This window comes from Toxorhynchites rutilus, chromosome 1 (assembly GCF_029784135.1).
Source record: "Toxorhynchites rutilus septentrionalis strain SRP chromosome 1, ASM2978413v1, whole genome shotgun sequence".
Classification (NCBI taxonomy): domain Eukaryota; kingdom Metazoa; phylum Arthropoda; class Insecta; order Diptera; family Culicidae; genus Toxorhynchites; species Toxorhynchites rutilus.
The window spans coordinates 51,167,821-51,180,429 of record NC_073744.1 but is presented as its reverse complement, the minus strand read 5'-3'; the positions used below and the strand labels follow the sequence as shown (position 1 = coordinate 51,180,429).

The following is a 12,609-nucleotide window of genomic DNA, read 5'->3' as shown; positions in this document are numbered from 1 at the left end:
ACTATACATATGGGTTTATTTTGATAATGTAAATATTAACGATATTATACATAAAGCGATAAAAATGCATTATAAAATTTGTTCTCAGCACTTTCAGCGTCTATATATATATATATATATATATATATATATATATATATATATATATATATATATATATATATATATATATATATATATATATATATATATATATATATATATATATATATATATATATATATATATATATATATATATATATATATATATATATATATATATTTTATTCAATTTCCAGTTCGTAATTTCGTAAACATTATATATGAACCTCCCACCTTATATATGACGTCTCCCATCGTTTTAGAGACATCTTAATATTATGTTCAATTTTTAGAGCGTAAACCATCTGTCAATTTTTTCACTGTTTACATTTTCTTGCCACAAATCGTTGCCACTTTTTTCTCTCATGTTCCACTTCTCTTCTCTGATTTGTCTGTCAACTCCTTCGAGAGCATTCTTGACATAGGACTATGTCTTTGATTTTTATATAAGGGGAGTCACACTACGAAAAATGTTACGATTCATTAAGATATCTCAAATGCATATTACATAAGATCGATATTGCGACATATGTTGGGTTATATACCATTAGACAGGAAAATTATTCAGCAATTTGTTGCTTGAAACACGAACAGAAAGTGTAGTAAAAATTGTTTAACAATTTGACGATTGAAATTGGTTTGGTTTTTCGATTGCATTAACCACTCACTTTCCTCCCCGACGCAACGAGCAATTTTGTTGCCTACATACGAGCGTAAACTCACATTGTGAGTCAATACGTGTTATGAATTATTCTCCATTTGCCGATAATAGACATTCCTCTGTAGGAGCATTGTACCACTGCGACCATTAGTTTGATCTATTGCAGTGCACTCCAGTTTGCTATGCATGCAGTGTCAGTTCGTTCCATCACTCAGGGAATAACTGATAGTCGCACCAGGACTTTGAATCCCCCCCACGAAGATATGACTTCCTTTATAATGTTCCTTACCTTTTTTGGTTCAGCAGACCAAAGCTCGTTAGGCATAAAAATGCCCTTTCTAAGAATCCACAGTCTTTGCTGAATTAGTGGACTGCATTGACACAGTAAATGTTCCGAAGTTCCAGCTTCGAAATTGCAGAAACGACAGTCATCTGCCAGTTTTCCAATTTTTTTAAGGTTGTACCTGCTCGGACAGTTTCCGGCCAAAAGATTGGTTAATGTACTCAAATATGCCTTATTCAAGCTGAGTATGTAGCGTGTTATCCTGTTACGAGGTGGAATGAATAATTTGGATTGTCTTGGTGTTGATAGAGCCCTTCCATTGGCTTCAATCATTGATATTTCCCAGGTTTTGAGCTCCGATTTCATGCATGATGTAGATAATCCACAAAAGTGAAGGAAATCGGGGTTTTCGAAAAAAACATTTGATGCCAAATGTCTTCAAATTGCATGAAACGTCGAGATCTGCAGTCATCTCGAAAAAAATTTAATCAAAAATCTTTTCAGACAAAAAACGACCAAGCGCCAGAAAGTCAATTTTGGACAAAAAAAAATTCGAGATAACAGTAAATCTCGACGTTTCATGCAATTCTAAGACATTTGGCATCAAAATTTTTTTTTTGAAAACCTCGTTTTCCTCTCCTTGGGTGATTTTTCGGTTTTCAAAAAACTCAAGTGGAGGCGATCTGGCGTAGTGGTAACATCCATGCCTCTCACGCTAAAGGTCACGAGTTCAATTCTCACTGCCGACATTCTTCCAAAAATGGAAGTAAAAAGTGACGAACCAGCCAAATGAGTTGAAAATCACTATAATACAGATAAAAAAAAAAAAAAAAAAAAAAAAAACTCAAAATTTGACCGCTGTGCGACACTAGTGAATGAAGTCCGATCGAGCTGATATTTTGCACAGAGCTGTTTTTCGTGGGAATCAACATTTTTAATCAAGTTCGCTTTGAAAATTCGAGATGGCCATTTTTTCATTGGCACTTAAATGCACAGTGAGTAATATGGAAAAGTGGTTGATTTGTATAGTTACATTTTGAATTTCGATTTCTGTTAATGAGAACACCTTCTACGTGTTATTCTATAATATTCAAAACCACCCTATGGCAATGAATACTGATCAAAAGTGGAAAAGGGAAACAAAATTCGAAAATCATAAATCATTACGCGTGTGGATGTGATTTTAGCGGCTTCGATATTATGCATTTTGAGTGGTTTAATATCAAAATTCAATTCGCTGATGGTTATATTTCGGTTTGTGTAACAGAGAAGCGATATTAGGTATGTACGAAAAAGTAAATTCATTCGTGGGTGGAAAATTTAAATTATTGAAATAATTGTTCTGGTGGGGTGAAACGGAGAGTTGGCAGTGGAAGTGAGATGAACTGTGATAAATCTGTTTAATCTATTCCTACAGGTTGCCCTGCGTCTGTAAACGGAAATCAAATCGCCAAAGATGGACTGTCTAGAAGCTGACAGGAACTAAAAGAGAAATAGTATAAAACTGCAGAAAAGCACAATATCACTTCTAGGAGGATTAATTCAATTTTTAATCATTTAACGGACATTCGTGATGAGTTCAGAACTCGGTTGAATAAAATTATTACTCTCACGAACGATAAACTTCTATGCTTCGTATATTACAAACCTGTCCACATTCCACCCACTATATGTCCATTAGGGTGGCAATGGGTGTATGGGTAAAATTTCATCATCGAATTTCAAAAACCGACCATGTACATTTTGTTTATTAGCACAAAAAAATGACCTGTGCGAAATTTCAGCTCAATCGGACATGATTTAGGGATGCCTCAAAGTACTCAAAGTTTTGATTTTTTGGCCAATCAGGCTATGTCCCAAAAAGTCGATTTTCAACCAAAAATTTTTTTCGTGATAACACCAGATCTCGACGTTTTATTTATTTTTCGTCAAACAAATGTAGACTACACACTTATACAATAATGTTACAATGTTTTCTTAGGTTAAATATTATTTTTGCGGTACATGTTTCTTTTTAGCTGTTTTTTATTCATTGTTGTGTCAATTATTTCGTAGTGCTGATTGTATATACGCATCATGCGATTGATAGGGGCGTTATTTGCATAATTTGTTCTGGATGTTTTGGTTAGAAACAAATTTCGCGTTCTTAGTGGACGCCCAGGTACATAGAAATTTAGTTTTTCTAGTAATTCAGCTGACTGTACTCGTTGCGAAATTAGGTCATTAACAAAAGAAAGCATTGCAAATTCACGGCGTTCTTTTAGTGTTTGGATGTTTATGAGCATGCAACGTGCTTCATATGAAGGAAGTAGAAATGAGGTCCAGTTGAGTTTACGAAGTGCAAATAGAAGAAACTGTTTCTGGACTGACTCAATGCGTTCTTCATGTACGACCATATACGGGTTCCAAACGATGTTACAGTATTCCAGAATAGGCCTTACATATGTAATATATAAAAGCTTTATTGTGTATCGGTCCTGGAAGTTATGTGAGAAGCGTTCGACAAAACTAAACACACTATTCGCCTTATTTATTACAGAGTTGTAGTGTTCTATGAATGTGAGTTTACAGTCCAGGACGACGCCTAGATCTCTAACTATTTCACATTTTTCTACATTTTGATTTCCAAGACATATTACAATATTTGGTACATGTTTTTTTCTGCTAAATGTTATAGAGTTGCACTTTTTCACATTCAGTGTTTTTATCACACCAAGTATGGAATACATGTATTTCGTTTCGAAATGCTTCGATGTCGTTTTCATTTCCAATTTCCGCGAAAAGCTTCATGTCGTCGGCATACACAAGTACATTGATACGCTTGAGAACGAAGGAGATGTCATTAACGTACAGAATGAAAAGAAGAGGACCAAGATGAGAGCCTTGTGGGACTCTCGAAGTGACTTTTACTGGATTTGAAAGAGAATTTTGAAAATGAACAATTTGTTCACGGTTTGTTAGATAAGAATTGAGCCAGATTAAGAGTCTTTGTTCCATTCCTATTTTCTGCAATTTGAAGAGTAGTAATGGAATGTCGATGCGGTCAAATGCTTTACTGAAGTCAGTGTAAAGAGTTTCTACGTGTTTGCCATTGTCCATTGCATTCAAAATAAAAGTCACAAAAGCCAACAGATTAGTTGCAGTTAAACGGCCTTTGAAGAAGCCAAGTTGCATACACTTAATTCTATTCTTTACGTGTTGGAAGACTTTTTCGTTGACTATTGCTTCGAATAGTTTAGGAATGCAAGAGATAATGGCAATTCCACGATAATTACGTACGTCAGATTTAGCGCCTGATTTAATGATAGGTACCAAAAAAGATTATTTCCATTTTTCTGGGAATATTCCAGTTTGTAGTGACATATTGAAAATGCAATGTAAGGGAAGGGTGAGTTCCTCAGCCAGGTTCTTTAGGAATATATGTGCTATTCCGTCAGGTCCTGGTCCTTTTGTTCCGTCTAATTTTTTTAGTGCATGGCATATTTCCTGTTGTGAAAGATAGTTCACCGATATGTCATTTGGATAATCCGGTAAAAATGAAAAGTAGTTCCGATCGCGATTTTCTTCGGAAAATGTGGTATATACTTCCTGAAAGAAATTTGCAAAGAGATTACAAATTTCGTTCGAAGAATTCCTCACATCCTCATCGAGATGCATCTGCGATGGGAAGTTATTGCTTTTGAGCTTAGACTTTACGTAATTAAAGAATTTCTTCGGGCATGATTTGACTTCAGTTTCGACCTTTCTATTGTACTCTTCGTGTGCACTTTTAATTGCAAAATTTAATTCTTGGGAAATATTTTGATATTCAAGCAAATTTTGATGACTTTTGTCTATTTTGTATTTTTTATGTGCTTTTTGTTTTTTATTTGCTGGTTGAATTTCTTCGGCACAAATTCTGATATTATGTTATTCAGAAATTCGTGAAGAATATGTAGAGTTAAGTTGATATCTCGTTCGCTGTTTAATAAAGTTTGCCATTCTATGGCTTGTAGGCTACATTTGATTGCTTCAAAGTTCGTCTGGTTATATTCCGGTACTTCTTCATACTCCCAGTCGATGGGCAATTGTCTATTATGTGTAAAGATGGAGTATTCAATTGCTGTGTGAAATTTTTCATTTTTCCAAAGAGGAGTCATGGACTCATTCACACAAAAGTCGTCGGTGATGTTAGTGAATAATAGGTCTAGATAATATTTTTGGAAATTTTTTACATGATTTATTTGGTTAAGACCGAGATGTGCAATTTCGTCAAATATATATTGTAGGGTTTCATTTTCCCCGACGACTGGGAGTAGAATGCATTCATTATCATTATCGGGAATGAAGTCTACTTTATTTTGATTGAAGTCGCCATAGATATGCAATTTCACTTCTGGTTCTAGTGTTTCTGCAATTCGATTTGCCGTCTGAAAAAATAATTCATACGACTTTTTATTTGCATGTTCGGGTGGGAAATACACAGAAGCAAATATGTGTATTTCGCCAGCTATAGATAATTTTGCCCATACATGCTCAAATTCTTTATGCTTTTCGGTTATAAGATCCTCCTCCAGACTTCTTCTGAGATAACGATAAGTTGCGGTCGTGCCGGAATACGTTAAAATTATTTCCAAAAACTTCTTCGCTTCTGACGCTTTCGTCCCAGCTAGTTTCAGTTGCAAGAATTACATTGAAAGAAGCGGGTAAAAGATTATGATGAATTTCCTTAATTTTTGCTGGGCTTTTGACAGTATATCAAAGCTGAGTTTTGACAGTATATCAAAATTTCAGTCGCATTCTGTTGAGAAGGCGGAGAAGTTTTTGATAGACTAATTCTACTTACCTAACTGTTTTGATTTTTTCGACTACTATTTCCCTCTAATGGGCGCGTCAACGTCGTTGAAAATTTAGCGGACTGTAGACTGCATTTTAAAGCCATTTGGCATCGAAAAAAAAAATTACGGTTTTCTAAATTTCCTTTACTCCTCTCCCTGGAAAAGGATCAAAAAATCAAAACTTTGAGTGCTTTGAGGCACCCCTAAATCATGTGCGATTGAGCTGAAACTTTGCACAGATCATTTTTTTGGACCAATAAACAAAATGTACATGGTCGGTTTTTGAAATTTGACATGACCATTTTCGCTGCCACCCTAATGTCCATATCGTCTACATCGAAAAAATGTTGTTCTCTGTCTGTTTTTTTTTTTATTTAAATCGTTTATTTTTACAGGCTCAGTTACATAGGTTTAAAGGAGCCGAACTCCCTCGGTCTGTTTTAATTTCAGTAAAAAACATTTTTTTCTGTAAAACGTTTAGCCGATTAAGTCGAAAAACAGTATATTGAATTGCAAGAAACTGCATTTAAGCTTTGGGAAACATGAGTTTTCAAAGATGTAATTGAAGTTCTTCTTAAGATGTCCGTATTACCCCCACTCCCCTTACATCGGCAACTGCTTCGAGTTTTATGCATGTTTAAAAAAATACGTTATTACCAATTTTCATAGAAGGATGCTGTCATAACGCATAAGTTATGCATTTATATTCTTGCTGGTTTAAAAAAAAATACCGGTAGGCACATATTATAACTGTCTACCCTATATGAGTATACAGGTAAACTTCGATATAACGTACATTTCACTTTCAAAATTGTACGTTGTATCGAACTGTACGTTATATCGAAGCATGATAGAGTACTCACAAACGTAGTTTATAATACATTATTGTGTTGCTGTTTTGACGTAGGACTACGTCTAACCGGAAGATATAGGGGGTGAAATAGAAATCTAGGCACTGAACAAGTAGGAAAAAATGCAAGATTTGGAACGCTTATAACTCGAGCATTTCTCAATAGATCGCAAAGGTTTTTGCATCAATTGATAGGAAATATATCTACGCATCTATCATAACGAATAACATTTCATTTTTTTTTATTTTTTTTTTTTATCCAAAATATATATTTTTATTAAGGCTCATATGGCGTCAACCTGACGGGGCCGGGAGTTCAATATTTCGACAATGTTTGCCTTATAACTATGTTAGTAATATGTAACCGATTACTCGCGATTGGCTCGAGGTTAGTATTACAAGTGTTTTCGTAATTGTGATGTTGCTGTCTTCAATGATCTGTACCTGTGCCCGACACGGGATACTTCCTATTGGGATGCAGCTGACCATTAATCAGCAACGCCCCCCTAGTCTATACCCCATATCTAGCGTGGTGCGTCTTCTCGAGGAATCCAGGATAGAATGGTCACTAGCCGGCGCAATCATCAGCTCGTGTAGAGTTGTCATGAGCGGTACAACCTTTGGCTTTTGTTGAATCATCAGTGGACTGCACAACCTTTGGCCCGTGTATCTGTAAAGAGTGTGTGTATGTATTGCCGCGACTAAGTAAAAGTTTATAGATCGGATAGGAGGGATACGAAACAGGGACACAAAGAAGGAAACATCATTAAACGTTGACATCGGCGTTTCTGAGGAACAGGTATAGATGAAGCAGAAGATCAGGATCACGGCTACCTAAGATATCCCGGACGGGGATATCCGATTGTCTGCCTTTTGCTCTCAGTGCTCTAGAGAGCTGAGAGCGAGCAGCATGGAACCGGATACACGACCAGACAATATGCTCGATGTCGTGGTAGCCATCGCCACAATCACAAAGATTGTTTGCTGCGAGCCCAATTCGATAGAGATGCGCGTTTAGGTTGTAGTGATTGGACATAAGCCGAGATATCACGCGAATGAAATCACGACCGACATTCAATCCCTTAAACCAAGCTTTCGTCGAAACCTTAGGGATAATCGTGTGTAACCAACGACCGAACTCATCTTCACTCCACATGCGCTGCCAACTAACGAGTGTGTCCTGACGAGGAATGTGAAAAAATTCGTTATAAGTAATTTGCCTTTCAAAAAGTGTGCCTACTGAAGCGCCCACCTTAGCTAGCGAGTCCGCTTTCTCATTCCCCGGAATCGAGCAATGAGAGGGAACCCATGCTAAGGTAATCTTGAATAATTAATGAATTTGGACAACTGGTTGCTGGACGAGCTGGACGACGAGGGATCGAGTGCCTTACTCAAGGCAAGAGGGTGGAGGTGGTAGCGCTGGAGTAGAGTAGAGTAGAGTTTTCAAAGGGTCTTTCTCAAGGCTAGAGACGAATGAACTGCAAAAGTTTAAAGTCTCTATAATACAAGACCTTCCTTACTTCCGTAACGATCATTCTCATTCAAACCGTACACCACATCGGTTCGCATCACAACACATCAACAAACCAACCCAAGCAGCCATGTCCGGACATGGTAAAGGAGGAAAAGTGAAGGGAAAGTCAAAATCCCGCTCGAACCGTGTTGATTTGGAGTTCCCCGCAAGGGTAGCTAGGCCGAGCGCGTTAGTACCAGTGCACCAGTCCACCTAGCCGGCGTTATATAGTTTCGGCCGCCGAAGTGATCGAGTTAGCTGGCAAAGCTGCTCGCGACGATAAGAAAAAACCGCATTCAGAACAGAACACATCAAGACAACAACAGGCAGTTGCAGCGAGTGGCGAGTGGCAAACGCAATCGCAAAACGGCATCAGGTAGCAGAAGAAAAAAGTTTGTTCTTTATACAAACTGCTTTGGTGGCAAATCCAGAACAAGGCGGCATCGAGGGTGTTCGAAATGTTTTTTTCAAAACCACGAGTACTAAGTTTTCTAAATTGGAACCATTCCATAAAACAAGGCGCCATTCAGGACCATTAAAACATTATCCAAAATAATAATAAAACACAAATTGATTTTTTCATAATTTGTTTGCCAGGATCTGATGAGTATGTGAATTTGGCAGTTGTTCTGAGCTTATTGATAGTTGGGGACTTTCCTGATTATTCAATTTTCACCAATTCTTAAATTGTTTCCAGATTGAAAGTACAGTAATTTACAATTAGTTCGACATTTAGCTAATTGGACGGACATTGTAAATCGACTTATTTAGTTGAACATTTTTGTAAACATAGAGATCCAAATTATGACCCCACATTGAAAGTCGACACTGTACCACTGTCATCGCAAATGTTCAATTACAGGTTAAAATCGCCTCCAATGCGACACTGAGTGGCGCTTCAGCACGTCGCATTGAATGTAATTTACTGTACAACATGTCACAAAGCTGGATGGGAAGAAATTTTCCAACTGTGAAAACTGTGGCGAGTGGCAACAAATCGCTAAACAGGAAGGTTTAGCCGATCAAGATGGGGATATCGAGTGATAACAAAACAATAAACTCTTTAGATTGAAGATAATTTTGTGATCCTGAAAAGGATCTTTTTTTAGCCTGCATGTGAATCCAACGAGCGAACAAATCGTAATGAATGTATTTTTTTGCCATCGCTCCCTTTTAACGCTCATTCGTTCGTCTCGTTGGACTCGCCCCTCTGGCTGAGTCTGCCGATTTGTCTCTATCCTGTGAGTGTGTACCGCTAGAGTATAAAACACGCGGACCCTAAAAAAATATCTTATTTTCTTTCAAACCGTAAACCCGTGTGGTTGTACGGCATCGACATCGTGGACGTAACAAAGGAGGACAAGTTAAGGGAAAGGCAAAGTCTCACTCGAACCGTGCAGGTCTCCAGTTCCGTGTTGGTCGCATTCACGGATTGCTCCGCAAGGGTAACTAGGCCGAACGGATTGGTGCCGGAGCACCAGTATACCTAACAGCGATTATAGAGTTTCGGCCGTCGGAGTGCTCGAGTTGGCTTGCAAAGCTGCTCACGACAATCAGAAAACCCGCATCAAGAACAGAGCAGCTTCGGTTCGGCGCTCATCAAGGCAACAATTAGTTTCAGTGAGTGGCAAAGTGTTTCTCCGGCACTTCGCATTAAATGTAATTTACTGAACAACATGTCACAAGTTGGATGGGAAGAAATTTTCCAACTGTGAAAGCTGTGGCGAGTGGCAAACGCAATAGCTAAACAGGAAGGTTTAACCGAACAAGATGGGAATATCGAGTGATAACAAAAACACAACACCAAAGGTTCTTTTCAGAACCATCAACATATTCATAAAGAGTAAACAGTAAACTAATCCATTTTTCAGGTAGATAGGTAGGTATTCACGTAGGAGAAGAAAATAAAACAATATATTTAAAATATATATTTAACAAAAACTGTTCCCTTTGTATAGTCCTACGTCACTCCGGTTATGTCCCCGACATTACCCACCCGTCTTTTTTTTGTAAAGATAATGAATAACTTCAATCAGAAGACGAAGCCAGCCTTTCTCGTGATGTTTCCCTTCGTACTGTTGATTAAAGTTTGATTCATTTAGAATCCGGAATCACAAAACCAGCTGTATTTCGGGATTGATTGAAGGTAAAAAACTTGTTTTAGCATCACAATACAGATAATTCATTGTTATATCAGAAAAAAAATATTGAAAAAAAATTTCCTTTACACCTTGGAAATGTGTACGTTATATCGAGGTAAAATGTACGTTATATCGAGTGACGTTATATCGAGGGTACGTTATATCGAAGTTTACCTGTATACTGAAGAAAAGAAAAATTCAACTACAAGCCCACTATATTGTTTTAATTATCCCCGTCAGCGATTATGTAAAATCTGTATCAAATTCTTTCACATTGAAGAAAAAAACAATTTCCAAGAACATCATTAATCGAAAGCTATAACACAAATAGCCTCCAGCGAACATCCTAAGATGCACATTGGTGTATTTTGTTATGGCGATCCCCATTGTTTCCGACTCCCAAGCAAAACTTCTCACAACTTCCATTTTTATTTATCACTGTTTGAACAAAGTCTCAAAAGAACCAAACCTAACGTTTACCATCTACCAGCTACAACAGAGATGGATTCTTATAATTAATAATGCCTTCACGGGGTGATGATGGTATCCTAGCGGGTAGCGCTATTATCCTGTCTACCCGGTCCGTTCCTGAACACTGAAAAACATCCCAAAGGCTCAGCTTTATTACTCTCCGTTGTCATTTATCTTTATGTATCTGGCGAAAATTTGGTTAACCAAAAGCGGAAAAATGTCCCATTTTCCCTGCTTTATCCCTTCGATATCGAAGTTCATTCAACATGCCTTCGGGTCGGATAAAAGCCATGCAAATTGGAAACTCACCCAGCGTCTCCATCTGTCCCAGTTCTGCTACTCCAAATCCGTTCAAGTGCCAATAAGTGTTTTGTTTCTGTTTGGTGCTGTTGTATTTATTCAACGCAAGCACACAACCAGCACTCGCAAAGCAAAAAAACCAACACACTTTAATTAAAAATACATGTATACATCCACTGACTCACACGAACATGGAATTCTTTACACGGAATGAATTACCACGAGGATTACTGTTATTACACAGGCAAAACAATTCCGTAAACATCGCTTCTAACACAAGCCGTGTTTATATACACAGCTGAGCAACTTTTCGTATTTATATATGCACACTTTTCCAATTACGCAGATTTCCCTCTTCCCCAGGCACAATTTATGCTGCACAAACAAGTAAATCCGTTCTTCAAACTTGCTCAACAACCACAAGAAAAGAAAACTCTTCCAGGTGAACCGTCCAAAGCTTATCAAGAGCACATAAAACGAAAACTTTCATCGATTGCTTTTTCAGATCACAGCATTCTTCGCCCACCTCCCGTCAATTACCACCCTTAAATCTATGATTAAGTATCTTTCACTGTTCGCCTTGCGTCGCACTTCGTAACAAAGATATGCCCCAGAGGACAGAGGCATACTGGGGGGGGGGCTTCTCCCCAGCGTACCCAAAAGGTACGGTACTGGGGTGACCTACTAACCAGCACACACAAAAACACACACCAGCTGAAAACTCCCCCTTGTCCCGGAAAATCCACTCAGCCAAACGCTGGAACAGAGCAGAATGGGCCAAAGGGGAAAATCAGCACCAACAAGCAGAGAACAGCAAAACGCGGTCAAACCTTCCGTTGCGACTAGGGAAATTTCACTTCAACTCGGGGCGCTCTCAAAATCGCAACTAACGAACCCGACTGGCTGTCGGTGGGAAGCTGGCCAGCCTGCAATGCGTTCGGGTTGTCCTGATTGCCGAACGCTAGGTCGAAAGCGAATGAACCCTCCATCGGTCGGACAGAGCGAGATGGTCCGGGTTCGGTTTCATTGTAGCGAACGAGAGAGGAGACAAGCTTTCACTATGCAGAATTCACCCATGGCGATGTGGAGCTTTCGGAGGACCGTGCCGAAACAGTGCTTTTGCCTGCCCTCGTAACATGTGAGCAGCCGATCGGTGGGCATCAGCATAATCATCCTAGAACTTTGGAGCTGTTTGGAGTTTGCGCACCACACGAAGGTTGTGTTATGGATATGAGCAGGCTTCCCGGAGGCGCCGGCAAGTAACAAAGCGTTATAAGAACGAACCCATTGAGGCAAGCAATTGCGGGAAAGCGAATAGTGCGCTAGACAGCTTTTTCACTATTCTCGCAAGAGAAAGCTGTCTGGCACACCGTTTCCATATGTATTATATACTTGTACATACCACAAATTTAGCAGCTATGCAGCTTCCCAACTGGCGGTCCGCGGTCTGGGGAAATTGTGCGCAAACAAATCAACAATCAAAACGAGTC

The 12,609-nt window shown here is 38.6% G+C and overlaps 1 protein-coding gene across 3 annotated transcripts in view; it reads right to left on the bottom strand.

Moving 5' to 3' along the window:
• The window catches only part of LOC129763188 (octopamine receptor beta-3R-like), a 398,150-nt gene extending 386,148 nt beyond the window's left edge, over nt 1–12,002 (bottom strand). For all 3 annotated transcript variants that reach the window (XM_055762014.1, XM_055762017.1, XM_055762016.1), the window contains exon 1: nt 11,950–12,002. The gene's annotated coding sequence lies outside the window, so the exon portion shown is untranslated. The remainder of the gene's footprint in view (nt 1–11,949) is intronic.
• Nucleotides 12,003–12,609: the final 607 nt, after the last annotated feature.